Consider the following 16,812-nt stretch of genomic DNA (forward strand, 5'->3'; position numbering starts at 1 on the left):
CCCACAGGACCATGGTCAGCATTCCTGGATCCTTCCCACTCTTGTGTTCAAGTGTTTGGATAAACTCACTAGACTGTCCTAGCCTATGAGGGCATTTGGATTCGCACAGTCTGATTTTATGACTTCCTAGAAAGCCTATGTGGGTTTACTTCTAGGAGAGACAACCCCCCCCCCAATATTTCATGACCTTCCTCCTTTCGTTATTTCTTTTAACAGATGTATTGGAACTTAATCCACATATTGCACAATTCAATAGTTCAATCTTCTCAAGAAGAGTTCCACAATCATTACCACAATCGATTTAAGAACACTTAATTATTTTCCCCATGGTTAAATCACTTTTAAAATGAGCTGTATAATCACCATCGGATCTAGTGTCCCTTCCCAACATACATTGTTTGCCCCCCCACCGCCCTTCCTACCTGTCTCCCCTCCCTCACTTCTACCTCCCCTATAAACCCTTGCATCAGTTCTTAACTCTGCCTCTGCTCCTTCTGTGCTTCATAAACTGGAAAACCAGGCAGAACTACTAAAAAACAGAAACAAAATAAAGCGTTAAGGATAATAGGACAAAGATAAAAATACAAATGGTACGTAAGAAAGAAAAGACCACCATGAATATTTAAAAGGCCAAGGAAGAAATTTTTGTCATGGGACTAGCAAGGAAACCTTACTCCTAGAAGAATTTCAGGTTGGGTCAAAAGGGAGGCCAACTGACCTAATAGAAAGCTTGATCCAGTATAATCACAATTCCAATGATCCCTATCTGATAGGAAAGCTGTTTGAGACCCTTGCCTATGACTAGTGGGGATTTGCCAGCAGCTCATTCCTATCAGATACTCTGCAGATAGGTTTATGGCCCTCGTGGTCCTCCGTAGCCTTATACAAATTGGGTGTTCACAATTTAGGCTCTATACTTTTCCTGTTGTCGTATTTGAATTTTGTCGTTGTCATCTTTGGATCACACAAGCTGGTGCGCTTCTTCTGTGTGAACTTTGTTGACTCTTTGCTTAGGTGGCTGCTTGTTTGAATACAAGTTGTTAGATCCCAGGCACCATTCTGGTCGATAGCCGGGCACCATCTACTTTCTTCACCACACTTTGCTGTAGCACAGTGGTTCTCAACCTTTCTAATGCCGCAAACCTTTCATATGATTCCTCATGTTATGGTGATCCCCCAACCATAAAATTATTTTCGTTGCTACTTCATGACTGTCATTTTGCTACTTTATGAATCATCATGTAAAATATCTGATCTGCAGGATGGATTTTCATTGTTACAAATTGAACATCATTAAAGTATAGTGATTCATCACAAAACTATGTAATTCTATAGTGTGAAATATTGATTTCTAATGACAAGTAAATGAAATGTTGTCTTGACGCATGGTGTAGCATAGGTCACAGTGTTCATGCCGGGTACTCGTCTATGGGCATATCTGCATGTGGGCGGACCCGCTTGGAGACGGATAGAGGAGTGGTGTCTCAGTTCCTAAGACCATCAGAAATATGTGTTTTCCGATGGTCATAGGCAACCCCTGTGAAAGGGTCGTTTGCCCCCCTGAAGGGGTCGTGACCCACAGGTTGAGAACCGCTGCTGTAGCCCCCTTATCTTCAGGAATGCTTTCATGAAGGTGAGTATGGAGCAGGGCCATGTGATCTGAACTAATTGTTCTTGGATTGGGATGAGAGTTCAGTGGGGGCAAGAGAGCTTATGACAGCACATTTATATACATCTATATATTTAAAGGAGTCTGGTCTCAGAAATAAGATTTGCCGAGAAGTGAAGCAAACCTAGGCTAAAATGGTTGATTGTGGCTGAGCCTCTTCGAATGCTTTCTGTGAGGCTTTGGACTACCTTTCCCATGGAATCACAGTGTTCTTTACTTTTCCCTTATGCTGGGAGGAGCTAGGCTGAGCAGGGAGCAGGCAGGTGAACAGGAAACTGGATTAAAATTGAAACAATATTTCAGAGAAGGGTTAGCATCAGTCCTGCCTTGCGCCCTATGAACTCTCATTTCAGCACCTCCTCCAGTGACACCATCCGAAACGTGTCTTGTCCACATTGAACTGTGGCATAAATGCAAAATCCTGCACTGACTTTTGAAGAGTTGGTTCAAAATAGATGCACACCTGAGCGTGATGGGTATAGCTATTCAAGTAGATGAAGACTCACTGCTTGCTGTGCTTCCGCTGAGTCCACGTGAGTGTGGTATTTCAGATTACATGGTTTCCACAGGTTTCTCTCTTTTTAAAAAAATCATTTTATTGGGGGCTCATACAACTCTTATCACAATCCATCCATCCATTCATCCATTGTGTCAAGCACATTTGTGCATTTGTTTCCCTCATCATTCTCAAAACATTTGCTTTCTACTTGTGCCCTTGGTATCAGCTCCTCATTTCCCCCCACCCTCTCCGCTTCCCACTCCCTCATTAACTCTTGATAATTTATAAATTATTATTTTGTCATATCTTACACTGTCCGACATCTCCCTTCACCCACTTTTCTGTTGTCCGTCCCCCAGGGAGGTTATATGTAGATCCTTGTAACCGGCTCCCCCTTTCTACCCCACCTTCCCTCTACCTTCCCAGTATCACCATTCTCAGCACTGTCCTGAAGGGATCATCCGCCCTGGATTCCTTGTGTTTCCAGTTCCTATCTGTACCAGTATACATCGTACAGTCCAGCCGGATTTGTAATGTAGAATTGGGATCACGATAGTGGCGGGTAGAGGACATTCAAGAACTAGAGGAAAATTGTGTGTTTCATCATTGCTACACTGCACCCTGATTGGTTCATCTCCTCCCCACGGCCCTTCTGCAAGGGGATGTCCAATTTCCCACAGATGGGCCCTGGGTCCCCACTCTGCACTCCTCCTCATTCACAATGCTATGATATATTTTTTTTAGCCTTTGATGTCTGATACCTGGTCCCTTTGACGCCTTGTGATCTCACAGGCTGGTGTGCTTCTGCCAGGTGGGCTTTGTTGTTTCTCAGTTAATGGCCATTTGTTTATCTTCCAGCCTATACGACCCCAGACTCTGTATCTTTTGATAACCGGCCACCATCAGCTTTCTTTACCCCATTTACTTATGCACCCACTTTGTCTTCAGCGATCGTGTCGTGGTAGACTGGTGTGCTTCTTCCGTGTGGGCTTTGTTGTTTCTCAGCTAGATGGCCACTTGTTTATTTTTAGGCCTTTAAGACCTCAGATAGCTGGGCACCATCAGGTTTCTTCACCACATTTACTTGTGCACCCATTGCCTTCAGCAGTTGTGCAGGGAAGGTGAGCATCTAAGACTGCCAAATTGTTAGAACAAAGCATTCTTGTGTTGAGGGAATACTTGAGTAGGGGCCCATTGTCCCATCTGTTTCCTTAATACTAAACCTATAAATATTTGTACATAGATCTAGTTCCCCCTTATCATATATAAATATATTTACATCTGTATGTGCCTGCATTTAGATCTCTATAACTGCCCTTTGCCTCCTAATTCTTTCCTCTATTTCTTTGTACTTTCCTCTTGTTCCACTATCATGTTCAGCCTTCATTTGGGTTTCAGGAATTTCTCTCAGTTACATTGTCCTTGATCCAGCCCTACCAGACATCCTACATCCTCCTTGCCACTGATTTTGGATCACTTGTTGTTCCTTTGTCCCTGGGTTTGTTAACACCCACTTCATTTTCCCCACCTTCCCCTCTCCTATGTCCCCCCGAACTGTCATCCCTTTGTTCTCTCTTCCGGCTTGTTTATCACTCCTATCCCTTCCAGGTAGACATGCAGTGACAACAACATGCACCATCACAAGACTGAGTACAACAGAAGCAACAATAGAAAATAAAACAATAGCTACTACTACAACAACCTATAAATAGTTCAGGGTCTATTTGTTGTCCTTCATGAGTGCTTTTCTTTTTTTTGCAAAGATTTGTTGTATTTCTACTAGGGCAAGGGGAAGGATAAATAGAACTGTTTCTAATTTACTCCCCACTGTACACATACATACCCACACTAAAAACATACACACACACTAAAAACTCCCCAACCAAAAAACAAACAAACAAAAAATCATCAGAAGCCAAAACACCCTCAAACTGCATCGATACTTCGCATTTTGACCAAAATATTAGATCCTGCAAGTAAGTGCAAAATGCAAATCAAATGACCAAAAATGCTGAACAAACAGCATTATTAATATACAAAATATTTATATTACTGAACTACTAACAGGTGATGTTCTCTGTGTCTGTAAAACTTTGGAACCACATAGCTGATCTGTTAAATCTAGGCCATGCCAGCTTCCAAAAACCAGAAAAGATTTTAGTTAGCTTCATTCTTTGATGCTTCATCAAAATGTTCTACGAGATCTGGAACACAATCATCTTCCTCCTCAATGTCTTCTGGCTTTTACTATCCAGCACTTGCCTTGGGAACTGTTCAGCTAATTTCCTAAGACTTATGAAGTTGTCAGCACCAAGCTGACTTCATACTCCAGGCAACATTTCTGTGATTGGCTTGGACCTGAGCCTGAAGTTTGGCTAACTTTTCTTGATTCATACTGATGGTAAATCTGAAGCAGGGAGGGTCCTCAGACACCAGCATGTGGCAAGAGTAAGATGACAGCCTTAGTGGAGACTCACGAGTGCTTTTCATTTGAGTCTGAAGGGGTGCCATGCCCTGGCCCCACATCTGTTCCTGGGACGTCATTGCTCTGCTGCATGCCCCCAGTGGCTGGCTTCAGCGTAGTGGGCTCAGGACAGGCACAGTTCCCGCCGTGTGTCTCTAGTGATGTCCCCAATGGTTCTATGGGTCAATGAGGAATGCTGTGTCCTGTCGTGGGGCCGGCCCTGTGGTCATCTCTGTGCATTGCTGCTCTGAGCAGAAACACTGTCCTCAGGGCTTGGTGAGCCAGGATGTGCCTCACTCTTTTTATTTTTTCCATTCCTCCCTCGGCTCCAGTGTGCTCTGATCAGACAAGTCCCTGTCCCTGAGCTGTAGCTTCAGTGCTGTCCTCTAAAGTGAAATCTTCTGGGGGGTGGGGGGTGGGGCAGGGTGTTGCTGTCCACTTAGTTGGTAATGGGCTGGCCCCTCAGGTCTCTCTATTGGTTTCCACTGGTTTCTCTTTATGTTTTCAGTGCAGCTTCTAGACCAGCGGTTCTCAACCTATTATGGGTCATGAGCCCTTTGGGGAATCTTAATAGTAGCAAAATGACAGTTATGAAGTAGCAACAAAAATAATTTAAGGCTTGGGGGGTCTGGGTCACCACAACATGAGGAACTGTATGAAAGGGTCACGGCCTTAGGGAGGTGAGAACCACTGCTCTCGACTGAGCCGGCGACTGTGGGGGGCTGCAGAGTACTTTTGCTGGGCAGTGCCAATGTTTTCACGTTTGTGCTTTGGAGTAGTTTGATTAACAGTGTAATTTAAAGTCTCCTGGAACCATTGTGCACTGTTTTCATCTGTTGCAAAATTCCCAGGCTTCTCAATATTAAAACACCTAAATTTAGCATTCTAAGTGGTTTCCCTCCACTCCACCCCCTTTTTCATTGTGGGTTTGGGGACAGTTAAAAGACCCATTTTTACTTCCTTTGTTGTTTTATTTGGCTTTGCCTGGGTTTTGCACTTGCTAAGGTATCTGCATGTCTATCTAGATAAGGTAGGTGGGATAAATAATTCAGAGATGAAACGAATGGGAACAATGGTTGGGGCGAGTGGGGGAATATGTGAGAAAGGGAGGTTGGGGAAAGGAAGTGGGGAAGGGGAGCCAACCCAGGGACAAGGGAACAACAAGTGAAAGAAAATCAATGGAAATAAGGGCGTAGGATGCCTAGTGGGGCTTGCACAAGGGCAATGTAGCATTGAGGGATTACTCAACCCGAATGAAAGCCAAACATGGTAGTGGGACAAGAGGAAAGCAAAAGGAAGTAGAGGAAAGAACCAGGAGGCAAAGGACGTTTATAGAGGTCTAAATACAAGCATGTACATATGTAAATATATATATATATATATGTAAATATATATATATATATATATATATATGAGAGGGGATAGAACTATATACTCATAGCTATATGTTAAGAATTACGGTTGCAGATGGGCATTGGGCCTCAATTCAAGTACTCCCTCAATGCAAGATCACTTTGTTCCAACAATCTGGCATTCTATGATGCTCACCTTCCCGACACGCTCAATGAAGACAAAATGTGGTGAAGAAAGCTGATGATGCCCAGTCATCAAAAAATATAGCATCTGGGGTCTTAAAGGCTTGAAGATAAACAAGCGGCCATCTAGCTGAGAAGCAACAAAGCCCACATGGAAAAAGCACCCCAGCCTTTGTGATCATGAGGTGTCGATGGGATCAGGTGTCAGGCATCTAAGACCCAGAACAAATCATACCCAGTGTGGATGGGGCGGCGGGGCATGGAGTGGAGACCCAATGCCCATCTGTAGACAATTGGACATCCCCTCAAAGAGGGATCACAGGGAAGAGATGAGCCAGTCAGGGTGCAGTTTAGTGCCAACGAGACACATAGCTTTCCTGTAGTCCTGTGGTGCTTCCTTCCCCCCCCCACTATCATGACTTCAATTCCACCTTACAAATAGGATTAGACCAGAACATGCACACTGCTACGGATGAGAGCCCACCACACAGGGAATCCAGGAGAGATAAACCACCCAGGGCCAACAATGAGAGAAATGATACCAAGGGGACTAGGGGAGGTGGGGGGAGGAAGGAGGAATTGATCTCAAGGATCAACCTATAACCCCCTCTCAGGGGGGTGAATAATGGAAAAGTGGGTGAGGGGTGATGGAGGATAACAGAAGATATAAAAATAACAATCTATAACTTAGCAAGGGTTCATGAGGGAGAGGAAGGGAGAGAGAAGAAATGGGGAACTGATATCAGGCTCAAGTGGGAAGAGAATGCTTTGAAAATGATGATGGCGGCAAATGTGCTTGACACACTGGGTGAACGTATGGACTGTGATAAGAGATGTAAGAGCCCCCAATAAAAGTTAGGAAATAAATACGATGGCTTAGATAAGGCATCTTAGTCCTTCAAGTAACTTCGTTTCTCTTCAAGACTTTGAACAGCAGATTTACTCAGCGCAATTTACCATTTGATTTTGATTGCTTATTTTCATGGTGGTTCAGTATGCATCCAAACAATCCAAAATAAAATACTTGGCCCCCCCCCCCAAAAAAAAAACCCATTGAAGTCCACCTTGCTAATGACACGAGAACCTTCCCGTGCCCACACGCGAGTTCAACTCTCCAGGCCCCCTTGTTCATAGCGAGCAATCTTTTCAGGATGGCAGAGCCCACCCTGCCCCCACCATCTGAAAATTTTAAAAAATAATTTATGACCATTTAAAAATGACCTGAGAACCATAAATAGATTTTACAAACCAGCGTGCTTTCACAGGGACAGTGATTGCTTTATTTTCATTTTTGGTTTGACTTCAGAGCGTAGGGAAAGGAGCGCATACGACTGGAGAGCCGCAGGTGAGTGAAATTTACACTCTCCGATTCTGGTTCTTGGTGCTGTTTCTTGGTATGCACCCATCTTCTGCATAGGAACATCTTTTGGGGAATCGGTTTGCTTTCTTGTCTTAAGGACCAGAGAGCCACTTTTGTATCTTAGCAGGGGGAAAATGAGTTTATAGCTTAAAGAAGCAACAACAAAAACTGTTGAAACTAAACCCACTGCCATCAAATTGTTTTTGACTAATTGTGAGCCTGTCCAGTGATTCCAAGACTGTGCACCTCTCCAGGGGCAGCCAGCCTCCGCCTTTCTCTCTCCCATGGAGCCGACCACCGACTTGGCAGTCAGCAGCCTGACTACCAGGGTGAAGGGCTAGCAGCACTGACAAGACAGTGGCGATGGACTCGCAAAGTCAAGTAGGCCCGCTCTTGGGAAGCTTTCTTTCAGCTGTGTTTTAAATTTGGAACTTGACAGCCTTTCCCAGTCTTAGTTCTTCAAGCTGTTGGGTTATCTACTTGTTACCTCGTGGGGTGAAACAACTTAGACACACGTCTTAATAAGGCAGATGTATGTAAATGTTTCCAAACGAGAGGGATGTTTAAAGGATCCCTCCCGTCTGCAACCTGAGTGAGGACTGCAGGTCCGTGGATGGCATGTACTAAAATGAACGTTGGAGTGCTTAACTCCCCCTTGCTGCTGTGTCATGTCCTTTACGCGAGCTCGTTTAACCTGACTGTCGTAGGCATTCACGTCATGTCTGCTGTATAAATGAGAAAACCGAGGCAGAACAAGTTTACGGATTTCCCAGGTTTATTGAGTTGGCACATTATAGAGCTAGGAGTAGAGCCGTACAATCTGAACTCAGAAAACACATTCAGAACCCCTCCAAAACACTGTCTCAATCCTGACGATGATGAAGATGATGAAGCTAATAACAGTAGAGGCCGAGCTTTACTGCATGCTGCTTGGTGACGGCAACTATCATCTAAGCCCGTGGTTATCAAGCTTCCTCAGGCTGCGGCCCTTTCACACAGCTCCTCAGGTTGGGGTGACCCTCCCAATCAAAAAATTATTTTCGTTGCTACTTCATAACTGTCATTTTGCTACTGTGATGAATCGGGCGGTCCTGTAAAAGGGTCGTTCGATCCCCAAAGGGGTCGTGACCCACAGGTTGAGAATGGCTGATCTAAGCGATGTTGCTATTTAAGAGACGACTTTTATAAATCCTTCTTGAATTTTATCTACATACTGATAAAAGGAGCTTAGGTGTTACATACCTTAATATTTTAATATAAAATACATATTTACAATCTAAACTGTCACATAAGTAAACTTAGTTTACTTTCTGCAGCTCAGTGGCTTTCACCATCTCCAATGTCTTTATGAATAATGTGTCCTTTTTTAATTAATCTATTCGGGTAGACATATAGAGCTTCAACTGTTTTTTTTTTTTCTTCTTTTACATTTTATTAGGGACTCATACAACTCTTACCACAATCCATACATATACATACATCAATTGTATAAAGCACATCCATACATTCCCTGCCCCAATCATTCTCAAGGCATTTGCTCTCCACTTAAGCCCCTTGCATCAGGTCCTCTTTTTTATCCCCTCCTCCCTCCCCATTCCCCCCTCCCTCACATGCCCTTGGTAATTTATACATCGTTGTTTTGTCATATCTTGCCCTATTTCAACTGTTTTTACAGATACAGTTCAGGGACATTGCTTGTATTCTTCATATATAAATCTCATATCATCCATTTCAATAGTTCCATCATTTTAAAGAGAGTAAGGCCGTGTCTTGGGTGAAGCCTTGCATGGCAGATCAGGTTCTCATTGAGCAATTTCTGCACAAGGAGCTCAGCATCTAATACTATAGTGTTCCCATGGCCTCTGACTTTCACGTTGACACTCACTAGATTGTCGGGGTCTCCTGACTGCGGTGTGGTCAGTTTCTTTACACAGCCATCCCTTTGTTTGTATTTTGTTTGTGGTATGATTTTAGGACCAGAGGACATTAAGGCTGCTATTGAAAGCATCTCGCCGAATCTAAAATTCATTGGGGAGACTAAGCAGTGGACCCGTGTGCTCTCAAGGTTTCCCAGCTTGTTGCTGCATAGTTCCAGGCTTGCTCCCCGCACCGAATCCTATCCGACCTACAGGCTGAAGGAAACGCCTCCCGTCTGAAGTCTGTTCAGGGCTTCACTGACATCTTCATGATATTTTTTTTTCTGATAATGACTTTATTTGTATCTCAGAGTTTTGAAATATACTTATTTTTTTATCAAGAACTGTTTGTTGCACATTGATCTTGTTTCCTATCTCTGATCCTTATTCCATTATAAGGAGCTGAGATTTTAGCATGTTACATAATAATAGCACTATATTGTGTTTCCTTACACAAAATTAGCTTGTCAAATTTTATTTGATCAATGAATATATGGCATTCAGAAGGCTGCAAAGATTATTTCTGGTCAGTTCATATTCCCTGTAACTAAAATTGATCACATGTACTAAACCTGAATGGTCTATTAAAAATAATCACAGCACGATAGCATTTATTCCACAATGCATGACTTCACAGTTGCTTCGTGAACCTCAGTTTAGATTGTGGTTAACAAACAAACAAACAGATTTGCTTAAAGTGTTCTGGAACAACGGCCAGCATCACACATTTGAGAACTAAGTGCTTGATCCCTATTTTGCCAACTAATCATTAACCAGTAGTAATCTGAAGTAGCCAGAGGTAGCTTGGCAGAAGCAAGACAGCCCTTCAATGTCCCTGTGGTTACATAAATACGTAGCACATAAATCAAAGTCACCAGCCTTCTGTCCTCACGAGAGTCAGGCACAGTGGACTGTCTCTGAAGTGCCCATTGTCGTGTTTGTAGAGAAAAACCACTTTCAGAGTGGTTTGCCCGTCCCGGTAATGACAACACAGCCTTTCTCCATTCCATGGCCAAATAGCCTATAGGTCTGCATTCAGCCCTGCGAGACTTAAGCTGCCCGCGAGGTTTGCTAAGCAACTAGAAGGGAAGCCCAGCAGGGATCGCCGTGGGGATGGAGGATGTGGTGCTAGCAGCCTCTTACGTGTTGGCAGTCCCACCATGAAAATCATAGAAATGCCGCAGAAAGGTATTTGAATGTATTGTAAAAAGCATACCTGGACGTATGTTCTCTGAGCCTCCACAGATGTAGCTCCAGGTCTTGTGAGAAGTGTGAGTTGCGGACTAGCCCCAGCCGTGGAAACTTTTGTCTCAGGACTGTGGTTTAAACGTGCCCCCGCCCTCCCCTCCCCCCCCCCCGTACTGACGTAGATGAAACTGTGGTTTGCAAGGAGTTTAACAGTAAGAAATCTCCTACGGAAGTGTACTTTTAAAGCTTTTGCATGTTTTTCTTTAAGCATCCTAGACTTGCCGGTATTTTTCAGGAGAAAGATTTTCATTTGTCCATTGTTGTATTTAGCCCGTTTTCTCTCATGCCGAAGATGTTTTTCTTTTCAATGACTTCCAGAAAATCAGTGTGTGGGCCTTGAGAGAGATTATGCCTATACCGACATGTAGGTTATGACGATGGGGTATATATATCTTTGGTGTGCTACTGCAACTGGCGTGCCTAGACCTTTTAATATTCTCATTTCAAAAGAACCACTGTGCTTTACACCCCTGCTAAGATATCTACTAACAAAGATACGATTTAATTTAGCCCTGGTAAACTTTATATATTTCATCTTTATTATTTTTTTGTTCATTGTAGAAAATCTGGAAATGGAAGTAGATATTCATCCTGCACAGAGATGGTGATATTTTTGGTACATATGAGTGTGTTTTCAGTCTTACAAACCTATGTGTCCCCATTTAGAAGTGTTATTAAAGTATGCACATAGCTTCATAACCTGTGTTTCCTAGTCTTGAGAGCTGGTGATCGTAGTGAGGATGGTAGCTATTGTTTGGTCCCCATTACGTCCATCATGACTCATCGTGACCACACATGACGGGGCAGAACCGCCCCCATGGATTTTCTAGGCTGTCATCTTTATAGAAACCAGGTCACAGGGACACTGCGTGTCTTTGAACTGCTGACCTTTCTTGTAGCAACCGAGTGCTTAACCATTGCACTACCAGGGATCCTTGTTACGCGAGTAGCACAGTAATCCATGTGTGTCCGTTTGACCCACGTCATGTGATGCACCGAGACAGGTATTTAACAATAAAGAGATTGTAGAAGAACTCTATCCTTAGATTAGTTTGTTGCCCCTCACTGAACAAAAAAATCTCAGCCTCTTAATGCTCTGGTTTCCAGCACCAGTTGACTTTGTAAGATTATCTTTCTTTCCGTAAAACTGTCCGTGATGAAATGGAATACGAACATGTTTCTAGAGGTTCTGTCTGCTGTGGTCCACTGCGGAGTCCTAAGTTCAAGACCACTGTGTAGTCATCAGGGCCTGATTGCTTCTGATTCTTCATTGGCTTGGTAGGTGCGTCGGTTTCTAATGATCATTAGCCCAATAATAATTGGCCAATTGTCCAAATCCTAAGAACAACCTCCTCAAAAACAAAAATGAATCCCTTTTGATGTTAGCTTAAAAAAAACATCTCAAAAGACTAAAGGAGAGAAATGTGTTGCTGAAGGGAAACTGGGGGAAACCTGTGGGGATTTTTGAGAAAGTTCACAAATGCTCCCCATGATGGGGCCCTTCTGTTTTAGTTCTTGGGTTCAACTGTGTGTGTGTGTGTGTGTGTGTGTGTGTGACGCTGATTTTACAAAAGAAGACTTTTTTCTGCATTTATCAGCTTGGAAGTCGCCCTCTCCCTCCATCACACCGTCATCATGTTGATTCTGACTCACGGTGACCCTGCAGAGCATATCTGAGCCTCATCTTCGTCCGGTGGAGTGGCTGGCGGGTTTGAAATGTTGATCTGTCATCAGTCCCAGATTAGAAGGTAGTAAGCTTAGCTCATCCTCTTAAGTGTGTATTTTTAATTTCGGTTAACAGCCCAAGGCTGACTGTCACAATAAGACTGGTGGAAGATGGCCCACCTTTCCAAAACTTTCCAAGGTGTGTGTGTGTGTGTGTGCGCGCGTGCGCGCGCATGTGTGTGTGCACTGTTGTTAGAAAGGACTCCGGAAGGCCACGCTCATAGGCAGTGGAATGACGGGACAGCCAGGCTGGACCTGAGATGGACAGAGAGGGAGAGGGGCTGGGCTGTAAACCGAGAGAGGCGAATGTTTTTGTTTTGTTTTTTTTAACAGGGAATGAAGGACACCTGGAATAAATGATTAGTGGTAAGGCCTTTTTTCTTCCTTCCTTTCTGTAGGCACTTTGGAGTTACAGACAAAGCTGAGATGTCCCAGCAACTGGTCTCTGGGGTCTCGGAAGGCCAGTGTGTGTGTCTGGATGGCTCAAGTGTCCCCGTCTTCCAAGTTCACCTTCATGGTGGAACAGTCAGAAGCATGTTTTCATAGTGAAATCGGGTCACGTTCTTCCTGTTGAGAATGAATTTGAGGAAGCTTGTGGAAGATCTTAATAGTGGGGGTGGGGGTATGTCTCCCTTTGCTGTCTCTGGCTGGCTTTCCTCTCAGGTACGGGTGGCCCTGTTGGCTTACCCCAAGCCTTTCTTTCTGACCTAAGTGACTGTGGGCAAATATTTTTCAGATTGGGTTTTTTGTTTTTTTTTTCTGTCTCTCATGTTCCTGGAAACTACCTGTCATCACTAACCCAGTAATTTAGTAACCCAAGTCAGTGGGAAGCCTTGAGGTGAAGTTATTTTTTCCTCCCCCTTGGCCATAACCATACTTTCTATTTCAAAAATAACGTGTTAGTAATTGTCATGGCATGTGTATAAAATTAAAAATTTTCCCAGGATGGATGAATGGAGAGAGAAGTTCATCTTTTCGCCCAAAATCATACTTTTGATTTTGTTGACCACAGCACCAGACATTCCATTGTTTTCGATGTTTAACATTCTTGCCTGTGGCATGGAAGCCCTCTGGGGCTGATGAGGAAAGGGGGAGTAGCCGTGGGCACACGGAGCCCCTGTGAAAGCTCAGACTAGTTTACTTCTTGAAGAACGTAAAGACGAGTGAGAAGGTCAAGGAGCCCTGGTGGCAAAGTGGTCACGAGTTAGGCTGCGATTCCCGAGGTTGGCTGTTCAAACACACCAGCTGCACCTAGGGAGCAAAATGAGGCCTTTCTTCGCCCATAAAGCGTTGCAGTCTCGGAAACTCAAGGCAGTTCTAACCTGCCCTACGGGGTCGCTATGAGTTGCAGAGACTCCACAGCAGTGTGTTTGGGTTTTTAGTTTTCTTGAGAAAGGGTGGGCTTTCCTTTGGGATCCCTTTGTGGCTCTCCATTCTTCAGACTCTTGCTTTTAAATAGTACCCCCGACCAACACCCCTCCACCAACCCCCCTCCTGTTTTTCTTTTAAGCTCGTCATTCATTTTCTCATCTGCATTAGCTCAAAGGCTTTTGGGTGACTCTGAGATTGTTCGTTTGAAATCTGAGCATGATGCGTTTGGGCAGAGCAAGTTGTTAGTAGATTTAAAAAAAAATAATATGCCTTGGTTTCTGGTGAAAGTTGACATGGCAGCTTGGGCTGCCTTTGGACGATCTCCATACAAGTTGTCCGGTGACGTCAGTTAACGTTTGTCACGATTGTCCCTTTCCAGTGCTCTCGTGTCCCTGTCCCCGTTGCAGCTTCTCATCTGCGCTTTTCAGAGATTTTCGAAGTTTCATTCTCATACTGAAGGTTTTAAAGCCAGACACCCATCGAACAATCAGTACAGTTTTATGGCTGTACTTGAGATAGTTGTGGTTAAGATCTCCCCCTCCTTCATCCCCCAAATTTTATCTTCAGTGTTGTAGGCCTGTATGGCAAAACTATCAACCAGGATTTGTTGAAAAAAAATGAGAGGAACCCTCTAAGTTTCAGACAATGTGCCCAACATTCCAGGGTAAGAGCTAGTAGAGACCCTTGGAGACAGTAGTGCCAAGTGCAGCAGGGCGAACGCTGGTTGAAAGGTTTGCCTGGTTGGCCCACGAGCGCTTAGGGGGAAATGTACTGAGGGGCCTTCTCATGTCCCAGTCTCCAAAGCTTTAGCAAAATCATCTTCCTATATGCTCATGCGATCGGTCGATCTGTTCTCATCATTCCTCCGCCATGCCCATTCTTGCAGTGTTTGGAAGTCAAGGACTCGCTTCTCATGTCTCTGCAAACCCTGGGATAATTATTTTGGGGAAGCTACATATTTTGCATACTAAGCTCTTTGCTATAGCTAGTTTGTAATATATCCCTCCTATAGGGAAATTAATGCAACATTTTATTATTCTGTACAAGTGATGCTCACAAATGGGTAAAGTATTTTCGAAAAGTGGCCGATGGGATCCTTTGTGTGCATGGATTGTATTAAAGCAATTATTTGGGGGTATGTCCTATCCTGACATTGAAACCTGCACGCCCCTGCGGCCTTGCAGAGAGAATAGGTGACCAGAAGAGAGGAATCCAACACCGCTAATAGCATCGATTCTTTCCCACCCAAACATACAAATGTTCACCACATTGACCCTGAAGGAAATCCCAGGTTGCGTTTTGGGGAAGCAGGCTGGGATAATCTGTCATGTTGGTACTTTAGCTAATGTCCTCTCTTGATAATACAGGTATTTTCTGAAAGACACTTTTTTCCTCTCCAGAATTAATGAAAGGATATTGCTGATAGGGCTGTTGTGGACTCCTTTCTGACTGGTGGAGACTCGTGTCCCACAGAGCGCAACAGCGCCCTGCTCTGGGCCATCCTCGCACTGTCGGGGCCCCTCATTGTGGCTGTCGCCCCCGTGCCTCTCATCGAGGGCCTTCTCGTCCGTGGACGTTCTTTCCCAGGAACCATGCTCATCCCTGGACGAGCTCTTCCTGACAACCTGTCCAAGGTACCTGAGGTAAAGTTCTGCCATCCTCACTTTTGTTCAGATGCAAATTCGTCCTTTCTTCTGGCTGCCCAGGATGGTCAGAATGTTCTTCTGACACCGTAATGCAAACGCATTTCCCACTCTTCCTGGCTCATGCTCAGCGTCCCTGTGCACGGAGGCAGTTAGAAATCGCATCGCTCTGGTCAGGCACATCTTACTCCTCCAGGGGATATCCTTGCTCTGCAGTCATCTTTTTTTATTGTTTATTTTCTATCTATCTATTGGTTTGCGATCGGTTTTTAATAGATGTCTTGCAGCAGATTTGTCCAGTGTGATACTTTGTATGATTTCTTGACTTCTGCTTCCATGGGTATCGATTCTATATTCAAGTCAGAGGAAGTCCTTGACAACTTTGATAGTTTCTCTTTCAGATAACCACTGTCCTGCTTCTCAGGGTAATGGTGAGAATCTGTGTTGGCTTTATAGTTGAGGTCTAGGTCACACGGAAGGCTGAAGTCTTTGATTTTTATCAGTGCGTGCTCCATCTTCTTGTTTTCCAGTAAGCAAAGTTAGGTCACCTGCCTGTCACAGATTCTTGGCGATTCTTCCTCCTGCCTCGATGCTGGGTTCTCTGCATCCAGTGCTGAAAGAATACGACCCTTACCTTTCCCGATTTTATATTACACATGATCCTCACACTTTGTTTGAGTGACTGCCTCTGGGTCCATGAGTAAGTTCCACATGAGCCCAATTAAGTGTTCTGGAATTGCCCCCCCAAGTGTTATCCATCATTTGTTGTGATTGGCACAGTTGAGTGGTTTGACATAGGAAGATGCAGGTAAGCATCTTTCTGATCTCTGGCTTCAGCCCAGAGCCACCTGGCACCAGCAAAGATGTTCCTAGGTCAAGGTCCTTTTCCGAATCCTGCTTGAAGGTGTAGCAATCCCCGGCGGCTGTTGCAACTGTGTTTGAATTATCTTCATGATAATGGCCAGAAACAGAATATTTCCTAATATTGCACTTGAGGGCAGTGAGTTTCACTTAGGTTTGAGGGCCCACTTGACCTTGAGTGAAGTAAACATGTTAGCACACTTGGCCGCTACTCAGAAAACCGGAAGGCTAGAGGCCATCCCGAGATACTATGGAAGAAAGACCAAGAGCTCTACTTTGGGGCCGGGGAGGGCCCATGTGGATGCTCCTGGGTTGGAGTAGACTCCTTGGTAGCTGGTTTTGCATGGGTCCTTTAGTGGCTCTTGGTGAAGCATAGACTCTCGGCTCACTGTCACTCCCAGTGTTCCCTCTTCCGTTATCTTACAGCCTGTGTTTACATGCTCTTTTTGGCTGCCAGATTCACCAGAGACTTATGAAGTCCTGCTGGCCACCCTGAGCCCTTGAGGGTCCACAGCAGAGTT

General features: G+C 44.4%; 1 protein-coding gene across 2 annotated transcripts in view; it reads left to right on the forward strand.

Annotated features, from left to right (window-relative positions):
• MED12L (mediator complex subunit 12L) overlaps positions 1-16,812 on the forward strand; it is a 375,484-nt gene that overhangs the window by 119,005 nt on the left and 239,667 nt on the right. The gene's annotated exons all lie outside the window — the stretch shown is intronic.

This window comes from Tenrec ecaudatus, chromosome 8, assembly GCF_050624435.1.
Source record: "Tenrec ecaudatus isolate mTenEca1 chromosome 8, mTenEca1.hap1, whole genome shotgun sequence".
NCBI lineage: Eukaryota > Metazoa > Chordata > Mammalia > Afrosoricida > Tenrecidae > Tenrec > Tenrec ecaudatus.